General features: G+C 43.7%; 1 protein-coding gene across 3 annotated transcripts in view; it reads left to right on the top strand.

Moving 5' to 3' along the window:
- Nucleotides 1-11749, top strand: part of LOC116840737 — a 371839-nt gene that overhangs the window by 31468 nt on the left and 328622 nt on the right. Inside the window, exon 1 of one of the 3 annotated variants that reach the window (XM_032807856.1) lies at nucleotides 8111-8360. The exons of the other annotated variants lie outside the window; for them this stretch is intronic. The gene's annotated coding sequence lies outside the window, so the exon portion shown is untranslated. Of the gene's footprint in view, nucleotides 1-8110; nucleotides 8361-11749 lie in introns of those variants that run through there. 3 annotated transcript variants of the gene reach the window in all.

The following is an 11749-nucleotide window of genomic DNA, read 5'->3' as shown; positions in this document are numbered from 1 at the left end:
GGGGGGGGGGAGTACGCCGTCTGACAGTATCATTAAAGGCTCGGTGACAACCGTGTTGCCCGCACCGGCGGGGATTACGGGGGTGGCTATAGAATTTAACGAAGCGTTGCAAACGGGTCGTAAGTTTAAGCCTCGCGCGTAAGGCGGCGAGCGGTACGTTTGCGCCAACGTGTAAATAATGCGACGCCCCACGTCATGGCAAAGTGCAATGTGCAGCGCGTGCATTCGCGCTACCTCCGTCCGTGTGTTTGAATCCGCGGCGTGGTTACCTCACGTCGACGTCGTCCCTATCTCCGTATCTTTCACGAGATGGAACATACGACAGCGGCGAATTAAGATTAAGTGCTCCTTCAACTCGACGTATTCGATATGCACATAAGATGCATCCATGAATCGCGCGCGCTTTTTGCCGATTTGGCGCATCGAAGTGGGTCACGGGAACGGTATATATTCGACGGCAATTCGAGATATTCCGACAGCCGTGACAGAACGCGATCCAGAAAGAGGACTTTTAAAAGACACTTACGGTATATCGCGTGTGTCAACACCGTATCGGGAGATTCGCAACGGGACGGCCCGATACACAGCAAAAAGGGAGAGGGAGATAAGCGCGAGCGTTAGTTATTAAAAAGTCTATTTTATTCTCGCGATCCCCGCAATCCGATGGAAGCCGTGCCGACGTGACGCGCGCGCGGCTTCGGGCATAACAAGTCGCTCAAAGTCGACACCCTGACGTATTGCGGCATTAATGCCGTCGCCTTTTCCGCCCCCTCAGCCGCGCATTATCCCATCGCGTTTATTACCGCGCGCTTCCGCGGCCTCTCATGGCGGATGCATGCACGCGTACGAGTACGCTCACGACTCGCAGTATGTACGTGATGCATCTGTATGCTCCTTCTCTCGTCGCATACATGCCTCTGTCTCTCTGGAACTGTTGCGAAACGTTCCGCGTCTGAACACGGTAATGTAAGTTGGAAGGCGAGTGCGTGGCCGTGCGCGCGAAGGTGCCGCTAGGGACGTGCGATTTATGAAATTGTGTATCGCGATGCGATCTTTTTTAAGAATCGCAATGAATGTGACACATCGCATCACAATTTTCTATCGCAAATATAATTTTCCGCGTGTAATTTTGTATCGCAAACGCGATTTTTAATCATAAGGGAACGTGATGAGAAAGGTAATATTTAAATAAATGTTAAATATATTGAAAGTAAATAAATCAATCCTCTCTTCGTATTATATCAAAATATTCTTTGAAATGTCTACTATAAGAAAACACAAGTTTTACTATGAAAGAATGGTTAAAAATGAAAATCACATTTTTAAATGTATAAATTTGGATTAGATAGTATAAAATATCATAGATTGTCGCGTGATATTTACACAAATACTTAACTAAAATGACAAATGATTTGAAATAAGTAGGCGCTATTTTGCGATAAAGGTCGCATCGTGATTCAAGAAAAGAAAATCGCAGTACTTGCGATATATCATAAAATTGCACGTTCCTAGATGCTACCAGAATCCAGTATAAATATGTCCACGGTTGCTCGCCGTCAAGTTCTCGCAGCAGTTTCGGTCACGGCGAACACACCGTCCAACGTAGTCGCGAAAATACGTCGCGAAAAATTCCCTTGCGACGGCAAGGGAGGTTTTTTCGCGGCGTACCGGTCGCGGGGTGGCGCCAGTTTGCGGAATAATGCCGTGTTCTCTCTCTTTCTCTCTCTTTTTCTCTCTCTGCGTAAAGTACCGTCTAAAAAATTCACACGCCAGGATATGACTCGCGCTTACATTTGACGTAGCCGTGCAATTTGCAGCAACGAGGACGGCCGACCGTTTTCTCGCGGTGCGATGTGTGTTTATCGGTAATCGTGGTAAAGGGCCGGGAAGAAGAGGGCGACGAGAAAGAGCCCGAATTTATTATCGCGAGTGCACTTTCGACTCTCTGTCGCGATTTACGTCGCGACCGGCAGCGTGCACCTTTAAGTTCGTTAACGTTCAACCGACGCTAGTAGGACTACGCTTTTGCCCGGTGTATTTTCGAGAGGCAATTTCCTTGCGATTGGTTCAGAATGGTTCCATTACACAAGGATATCGATGCGGCTCGGTACCGCGCGCGCGATGGAATACTGCCGCCGCGCGCGAAATTCGATCCGCGCGTCCCGTTGTCGCATGCACTTCCACACTCGCGCGATCCGCACAATTGCCAGGGACACGGCGAGCGTACGCGTCCATGAAGACGATCTACGTACAATGAATGCCGTTGTTATCCGTGCGTTAATTCCATGCGTTAATCCGCATCGTACCAGTCGCTTTCTCTGTTGGAAAAATGATTCGAATGACGTAAACGCGGAGTTTTACACCTTTCGCAGGAAGACACGCTGTCGCGAAATGGCCGACTGAGAGAAATTGAAAAGAGAGTGAGAGAGAGAGAGAGAGCAGTGCATTGGAATGAAGTTGTCGTCGTCGGCATTTATTTCTGCACTGTGCTTGTCGAGAATCTTGTCGAAGTGAGAAGAGATGAGAATATTCCGTGGGTATTGAAATTAAAGTTGCTTGATTACTTTCTTAACTATCGGATGCTCTTACAACCGATTCTCCGGCGGCGCGTGCACCTAAAGACTGCCCGGGGGCAGTAACTTCTCGGCGTTACACGCGTTTACACAAACATTAGCGCGCCGTATTAACCATAACGTATTATTTTCCACCGTGGTGTAAGTCAGAGTCGCGCGCGCTGGAAACCGTTATACGCTGCGTTATAGCCATAACGCGGATTTATGACGCGTACAAGGCAGCCTCCCCGCCCTGCAATATTTGCAGCGAATTTGTCATTTCGCCATGCGGTTATTACTTTCTTGTTGCTGTTGTTGTCGCGACGGACACAATGGCAGGCCGCCTAAACCAAGAAAAACGAACTCTAAACATGCTAGCTTCGAAGCGGGAAAAGCGGATAATACGCGGCCACTGCCGGAGATAAATGGAGAAATTATTTCGGATATAATAGCGCGTGTGTAGCGCGCGCCCGGGCTCGTTGCGTGCATTTCGCAATACGAGGGAATGATTACTCTCGGCGTCTATCGCGCGGGGGATATTTTGCTTAATATCCGATGCTGGCTGGTTTTAGGGTGTGCTCGGGAATTCCGCTTGTTTTACGTAATCACAATGGTACACTGACAGAAAAGCGTTTGGCACCTGTGACTTTGAAAGTATGGTGAGAAATAATTGTAGTCAGAAGATTTATTTTTATAGCAGGTGTTATTGTGATGTCAACGATAATAAAAGTATAGGCATATATACTGTTACTTTCTCGTTAGGCCAACAAAAAGATATGATTGGAACCTAAAATGTGACCGTAACTTGTGATGAGATCAATAATTTTTACTCTCAATGTACACGAGGGAAATATCGTAGCAAAAATTACGTTGAAATTATATTTATTTTTCCAACTTTTTGGAATGTTGGACGAAATTGTAGTATAAATTACGATAGAAATAAGAAATTTCACGACTTGATATGGATATACATATGGATATAAATAACATTCAAGTAATTACAATAATTTTGTAGGAGGATGTCGCATGTATATACATGTGTGGGCAGAATTTTATAATAAAAACTATTTATAGCATTTTTTAAGTGAAAGAAAGAGATCGAAATTCTTAAATAACTTCTTTCTTTTCGAATGTGCTACTTATCTTTTAGCAACTGATATGTACTATTAAAACACTTGCTATATTTCTAGCAAAATTTACTATGTTTTTTGGCAAGATAAATCTTACTAACAGTCTATTTCTAAACTACTAGAAACATAGTAAAATTAAAAAGAATTTATATGAAAAAATATTCTCTCCTTGTATAACATTTTTAGGCAAATATATGACATAATATAAAAAAAGCTATAATATTCTTTCTGTGTAACATTTCTAGACAAATACATAATAATTTCGGTCATAATTTTGGTCCAAAGTTACAAAAATTTTTATGTAATTTTTACTATAACATTTTCTCCGTGTAGTAGCAGTCTTTTCATCGATAATACCACCGGCTGACTACATGCTCGACTGAAACCACTAAAATATTCCGAAATATTTCAGCTGATGAAGAGCGTGCTTAAATTTGAAGGGACGCGCGAACTCGGGTTTGTGCCTTTAATCGTCACGTTTGAATTTCGATCGCGCGTGACCGAGGACATTATCAACAAAAGCACTTTGCTAAGGGGCTCCCGCAATTTTGCACGTGAGTATACGTGACACCGACTTTACGCGGAGTCGAGAATATGGGACCGTCTTTTACATGAGCGCCTATTACAGACGCCGCACTCGTAGTCTGGTATCGCCTTAGGAGATTGCAGGATCAACTTGAAATCTAATGGGGTCTCAACCTACGTTATACTAAAGCGGGGTTGTAGCAGCAAATCGGCCGTCACATCTCCCGCATTCGCTGCAAACTTGATTAGAAATGATAAAATATACATTCGCCGGCGCGCAACACGCCGCTAATCCCCGGTGTTATTAATGACGGCCCGCGCGCGTTCTCGCGGAACGGAACTTTTGCCTGTTCGCGCGAAGCGAAACGTTATTATCAACGGAATAATGATTCCTGGACTTCGAAGGCGGGACTTTAGAAATGCGTTTCGAAACAAAGAATCACGGGGCGCACGGGGGCAGAGCTTGTTAAGAAAAGTTGCCGCGAACTTCGCGCGCTCAACGTTCTACGAATTAACTACGCTCAGGAACGTGACTGACAAAAAGTGCAGTAACGACCGCCGCGCGTCTCGAGAACTTCCGACCCGTTATTATCAGCCGAAGATATCGCGCGATCTCTCGTTGTATTCAATTATGCACGTGCACTTAATCGCGTCCGGCGGCGGTCAGACACGTGGAAATTTATGTCGGCGAAACGTAGAGTCGTTCGTTTGCGCGCGCGACGTCCCTCGTAAAATAAGAAAGAGCGTTCGATCGTTGATCATTGGTATATTCATTGACAGCTGTTGGCCGCGCTGGCCTCTATATAAATGAAGGTGCACCACCAGCACAGCTGAAGGATCGATCCAAGAGATGTCCCTACCACACTCGGACACACGCAAGCGCGGACACTGCCGTCGTGTTTATTGTACATGTTTTATGAATGTACGTGTTCGTGTGCATCGCGTCGCGAGCGAACGGCAATTTGTTAGACCGTCAATCAGGAGCAACTATTAATTTCACCACTGGGTGAATTATTGTGTCGCGTACTATCTAATCGAAAGATTTCAATTGCATATCCGACTCAATTATTCGTTTATTTAATCCTCAATAATCCTTAATCGTATTTTTCTAATTAAAACGTCACACAAGTGAGATCATTCTTGCGAATGAGCCTGCAATTTTTTCTTCTATTTCCGTAGCTCGCATTCAAAGAGATTCTTCCATGGTAACTAATTCTACTCGTCCCATCTTGATATATTTAGTAGTATATATTTTTCATCCAAAAAATATAATCTTTAACGGAATTCTCTTATATATAGTCTCAAGAGGATTTTTCTAAAGCCAAAAGAAAAACATTTCAAGCACGATATTTTTAAAGTTAGAGGAATTTCTTTTCTACAAATACAAGTTTTGTTCTGAATAGAAATTTCTTCTAGTAAGAGACATAAGCGACATATTCACTCATAGGATTCCTAAGAACAAAATTATATTTTCCTGGATGTTACATAAAAGAAAAAATGTGTATATTTATTGCAGACCAATTAGATTTGACGATCGTGGAAAATCAGAGCGCGTAGCGCGTATCGGAAAACGTTAATTAGTCGATCCTCTATTCAAAGTCTAAGGGGATTAAGACTCGACTGGATTTCTCGCGAGATTTGGGGAGTGATGAAACTCGCGCGTGTGTGTTCCTTTCGCGTGACAAATCGCGACGCTGGTTCACCTCTGACCAAGTGTTTCGTACATATGTACATTTTCGTTTGAACTACACTTACGTGGCCGAGTCGCGTCTGAATGTTAACGGGCCCGCGGTCATAAAGTATTCCGGAAGCGGATGCGGATTTTCCACGGGATCCCCGCGAATTTCTCTATTTCACGGACGATTTGTCCGCGGCGGAGGCGGGCTTTGTCGCGCGAGTCACTTGTACGCGCTAGTGCCAGACGCTGAAATCGATTGCCGCTCCTCGTCGTCTCCTCGTCGGCCGATTTGACTCCGCGAGTTGATCCGCAACATCGTAAATAGCTCGTCGTTAAGTCTTTTACTTGTGAAACCATCCGCCTGCCATCAGATTCTTCTGGCTGAAGGAAACCGCGCTCCTTCACCGTTCGAGGCGAATTCCAGTTGTACTAAGATCATTATTGGGTCTTCGTCGCCGATGAATGACGGTAATTCCGTATTCAATGCAATTTTGTTATTGGTCATTACGCGGGACGGCATTTTTACGGTAAATTTAATATTTTTCGCGACTCTCTCTCCTCTGTATTCTTATATACTCGGCTCTCTCGTCTTGTTTCTTATAGAATTAAAGCACGACCGGGACGTGCCTTAAACGTCTCTTCTTATGTATCTGTCTCTTTAAGGCGCTCGTTATATTTCACAAATTGAGCGAAGAGCTGTTTCAAGCAGCGGCGAGATCTTCTTTTCTTAGTGGACTTCTATGCAAAACACTATCTGCGCTTTACGCGACGAAAAGTCATTCCACTACCGATGGCCGCGCTTTCGGTCAGCTTTGAAATTTCCTTTGTAATAGTTTATCGAATAGCGGGATAAACAAGCGATGCGAAGAGCCTGTTTTCATGAAAAAAGCCGTTTTTTAAAACGTAACATAGAAAGTTTTTCTTCTTACAAACCAAAAGTGTAGTGTTTGAGATACGATAAAATGCATAAATAATATAAATTTTTTATCAAATATCGACCTAATAATTTCAGAAATTGGAGTGAATCAAAAGAACTGTCGTGTGAGTAAAATCGAACATATATTAAAAGCTCATATTCTTCACAGTTAATTAGTAGAACACAGTTGAATTCATAGTTTAAAAATAGCAATACATTGATCTTCTAATAAGTATCAGTTCTTATTTATCTTGATACTTTTCATATGCACATCATAATTCAAATTATTAATAAATTACATAAAATGACAGAAATATTTAGTTACGTCACGTGCATTGAATTACATTAATATTGATATGCATTATAAGTTTGTGTTGAAGTCTCAAGATATATAAAATTGTTTCTTTCAAAATTTCTTTATTATTTTTTTAGATCTCAAAAATTTCGATAGAATTTTGAAATGTAAAACAGGTGAGAAAGAAAGAGTTATAAACTTCATCACCGATTGTCATGGCATCCTGCGTCCTGTACGCCGTCTTGGAGTTAGCTTCTGGTTGTGCTCATCGTGGCCAGGTGCTCAATACTGCGACATGCAAATCACACGATCGGAAACGCGGCGTTAATTAATTAATAACCGCACATTAATTGAGAATTAAACATTAAACGATCGAACGACACTAAACGATCGCTGAATCGACAATACAAGAGACACTCTCAATACGTGATGCGCGTGCAAGTTTTGTGATTAACTTAAAATTAACAATTTGATCATTGCGAGAGGTTCGCGGAATATTTTACGAGCCTTAATTTCCATGACTTTTCGGGCACTGTATACGCGCGTCATTGGCCGCGATCCGTTACACGCTTCCAACCGCCGCGAGCGTCATTCTATCTTTGTTTAACATCCAATGAGCAACAAAGGCTGTGTTCAGCAGAGAAAGCTGCTTTGCAACTGTTGTAAAATTCGTGAATCTGATTGGTACATGCTCTTGGATTCAACCGAAATTAAGAGCATACTCCAATCAGATTCACGAGTTTTACAACAGTTGCAAAGCAGCTTTCTCTGCTGAACGCAGTCAAAGATAGAATGACGCTCGTAGCCGTTGGGAGCGTGTAACGGATCGCGGCCATTGTTTGGCGAGCGACTGTGGTCGTGACTGGCGGGAGGTGACTTCACCCTTCCGCCGATTGTTTTGATACTCTCGAGCGTATTGTCCGCGCCCTGAGTCATTGCGTCTTGAACCGACGAGCGATATGCATATCGCGTCGCGGAGCACGTGTCTCGGTATTATACAAATATACACTACCGTTGCGAGGGATTAAAATATTTCGCCGGTTCTCGAGAACATTGTGTCGGGCTCTCTCGTCGGCCTCGCGTTAGTTAACACGTGTTTCTCCGATCGAATCATATCCCACGCGTATCTACGTCAGTGTCAGTGCCAGTGAGCATCCGGAACCACGAAGCAGCCAGCAGCAGGATGTTGGAACGGCAAATTAGGACGGAGGACGCAGGATGTCGAGACGTGGGCAACGATACACGTCATATATATATATTCCAGGTATGTTAATTTCGCATGATGTTTACGATTTTAACGGACGTCTCTGACGAAATTATCGAGATAGGAAAATTAGAAGAATAAGTAGATATTCCGAGTCGAAATACTTTAAATATTCAGAATTTAGCTCTAAGAATTTGTCGCTCTAAGAGCGGCATTTATAGCCCATTATTGCTAATAATAATGTTATATAAATCCATTTGCTAATAATAATGTTATATAAATCTTTTGATTCTTCAATTGTAAATTAAAAATCGATTCAAATAGTCAAATAATGGTTCATAAATATTTGAATCTGTCGTTAATGATGCTTTTAATAAGAGATCGTAAATAATTTACGATTAGGAAAACTCAAGAAACTTAAGTATCTTTTTTTCAATAAAAACTCGTTGCTTTATTCATCCCTATTGATTATTTTATATTTGCTTATCGCGTACATTCCGTCTCTGCAGTTGAGTCAATAACATAATATATTGCTTATTGAAATTAAGGATAAGTTAAATTAAACGAGTAGGATTGTTGAAATATAATCAAATCAAGCTATATATATATATATATATATATATATATATATATATATATATATATATATATTCTGTACATTGTTACATCTTGAGTTTCTCCGTTGATCCTTCCAGCTTGGTCGGAATTTACAGGATTAATGAAGTACCAAAATTTCGACTCGGAATATCACGGACTTCTCAATTGGTCCTTCAACTTCAGGAGAACTCGTGGAGTTAGCGTAAAACCAAAATTTCGACTCGGGGAGTAGCAAAAGAAAGCAAGGAAAGCCACTCAAGTGCGAGTACAGAACGTGCTTGTGTCGATGGCCGTACCTGAGATTATTCGAGTGCTCGGCGAGAGCAAGAGCGAGATTGTTTCTTCGCTTTGGAAAAATCATCGATAGTCTTCTTAAAAGCTATTTCCGAAGTACAGCGGAGCCGTCGGGGCTCGCTGCTGTTTAACTCCCCCCTTCCCTTCACCTCTGTCTCCCGTTTCTTTTATACTATTACCGTAAGAGATTTAACCGGCGGAGTCTATTGGATTAATCCGATGTTTGTTGTTGAAGTTACATTATTGTCTGAACAAACAATTCTACAGTTAATATCGCGCGGAAGATACTCCCCGGCGTTCTCGGCAAAAAACTAACGTAATAACGTCGGCGCGATGTATAAAGATGTAAAACCTAACAAAGTTGGCGAAACTGACGTTCCCGTAATTAGATTCAACGGTGTGAAAGAACGACGGAGGGCAGCGGAAACTTGCCCCGATCCACCTCAGCGAGTGATTATAAAACCCGTCTGCAGGCGGTACCGCAAGTTCTGATCTTTCACATCTTTTACAGCGCTATTTACATACGTTCTCGTATTCTGTGTTTTCCAAGTGCGCATTGTTTCGGAAGCGCTTTTCAGGAGTATATCTCGGGCGCGGACAACGGAATACGCGAGCAGCCGTGTGTCAGGCGAGATCGTGAAGCGTTCTTAAGCGGATGGCGGACAGAAATAAGCAGTAAGAATATTGGCTGATCTTATTGTTCTCGAACTGTAAGAAGAATCATCGACTATGGTCGGTCAGTTTGCTCACCGCTTGAGTTTCACTCACGTATTGAGGAAAAAGTGTGTCTTTCCGTGTACTCCCGTTCTTATGACGCTCGTTAGATAGAGTTTTTGATCGTTCACCTTTAAATAGTGTGCGCGCATAAGAAGTGCGCGAATCGCGATAGAAAAATTAAACCTGTGAGTCGTTAACTTATCAATCAGAACGATTTCTCTCGCCACGCGGCTTGAATTATACGACGCTCCTTTCTCCTCTTATTTTATCCGAAATAAATTTTCGCGTTTATATACGTGCCGAGCGGTCGGGGCGAGCGCTCTTTCCGCCACATAAATGTATGCTAAATTATAATGATCGGATGAATTTTTATCTCGATATTCCACGTTATACTGCAGCGTACGCGCGCGGAACATTTCGCGGAGGAAGAGAGAACGAGAGAGGGAGAGAGGGAAAATGTGGAAGAGGAAGAGATGAGGGGAGAGGGAGGAAGAAAAAAGTCGTTATACGTCGAATCTCTCATGTATCGTTTGATCCTTGGCTCCGAGACGGCGATGCGGTGTACGTACACCGGCGATATATACGTCCGGAGAAAATGAAGGAAGTACCTTTGACGTTAATATTTCCTCGGCATCGGTGGGCACGTTCCTGTAAACCGTGAGGCATTAAAAGTAATACATAATTATTCACGGTTCATTTCGTTTTCCCATTTCCTATGTGGTATGTTGCGTGGATATGTGTGTGTGTGCGGCGCACTCGTGTACGTGTATGGGCGTGTGCGACGAGCTCCGATCTCACCATTACCGGCAGCTCGTGCACCAAAGAGGGACAAAGGAGTAGTAGGGAGAGAAAAAGAGCAAGCCAGGGGTGGGTTTAGAGAGAGGATGGTGGCGATGTGGTGGAGACGAGACCGCCTGTCTGCAGGCTTGTTTCTGCGCGCTTTGAGCACATGCATTCTGCCCTCTCTCTCTCCCCCCCTTCCCTCTCTCTGCCTTTCTTCCTCTCTTTCTTTCTCTCTCGCCCGCCCGCTCGATCTCTCTGTTTCTCTTCCCGCAAACCGTGGACCGGCAGCGAGTTAACCAGCTCGCGAGTACGGCGAAAATAACGCCGTGAAAATCCGCTTAAGCGGAAACAGCCCGTCATCGTATTGATCCACGCCGTTACCGTTCCGCAAAAATGAAAGATGAAATAAAAAAAAGGGGAAAAAGAACGCGCGCGCGCGCGCGCGAGAGAGAGAGGGAGAGGGGGAAGAGGGAATAGAAGAGAGGAAGAGAAAGAGAAAAGGAAACAACAAAAAGCTCATTTCGCCGGACGCGTTTGAATTATACCGGGTTGGGTGTGGGACGCGACGGTATCGCGACAGTGGGATCTATACGGGGAATTAAACGCCGGCTTACAAATGTATGTACGCGATCGAGTCGCTTGCACTTCCCCGGCACGTAGGCCCAATTAGCATAGCTAATATCGAGTGCGTCCCTGGTATGCCTCTTTCTGTTATCACATGATACCGTGCCGCCGCGATATTTCCCGTCGTGCAATCCTTTGTTATAGAAAAGCCGACTGCAAATTAATTAAACGCGACACGCGTGCATATTACTTGTCGTTTTCGCAAGTAAAAGAAAAGCAAGGAGAAACGCAATAAGTGGTTTGCTCGCGTTGAAACGCAGCAACGTGTCCGTCGTCGACGACATCGATTTGCCCGTCGAAATCGCATCTCCGCCGTTGCACCGTCTATCACCACTTTGGAAGCTGCGCCGAGATCGAATGACCGTCGCGATTTCGCGGATTTTCGCCGGTCGTGTGTGTGTGTGTGTGTGTGTGTGTGTGTGTGTGTGTGTGTG

The sequence above is a fragment of the Odontomachus brunneus genome, unplaced genomic scaffold (genome assembly GCF_010583005.1).
Source record: "Odontomachus brunneus isolate Ranch 3 - 2012 unplaced genomic scaffold, Obru_v1 Obru_scaffold_011, whole genome shotgun sequence".
In the NCBI taxonomy this organism is placed as follows: Eukaryota; Metazoa; Arthropoda; class Insecta; order Hymenoptera; family Formicidae; genus Odontomachus; species Odontomachus brunneus.
The sequence above is the reverse complement of the archived record's forward strand: the minus strand, read 5'-3'. Positions and strand labels throughout refer to the sequence as shown.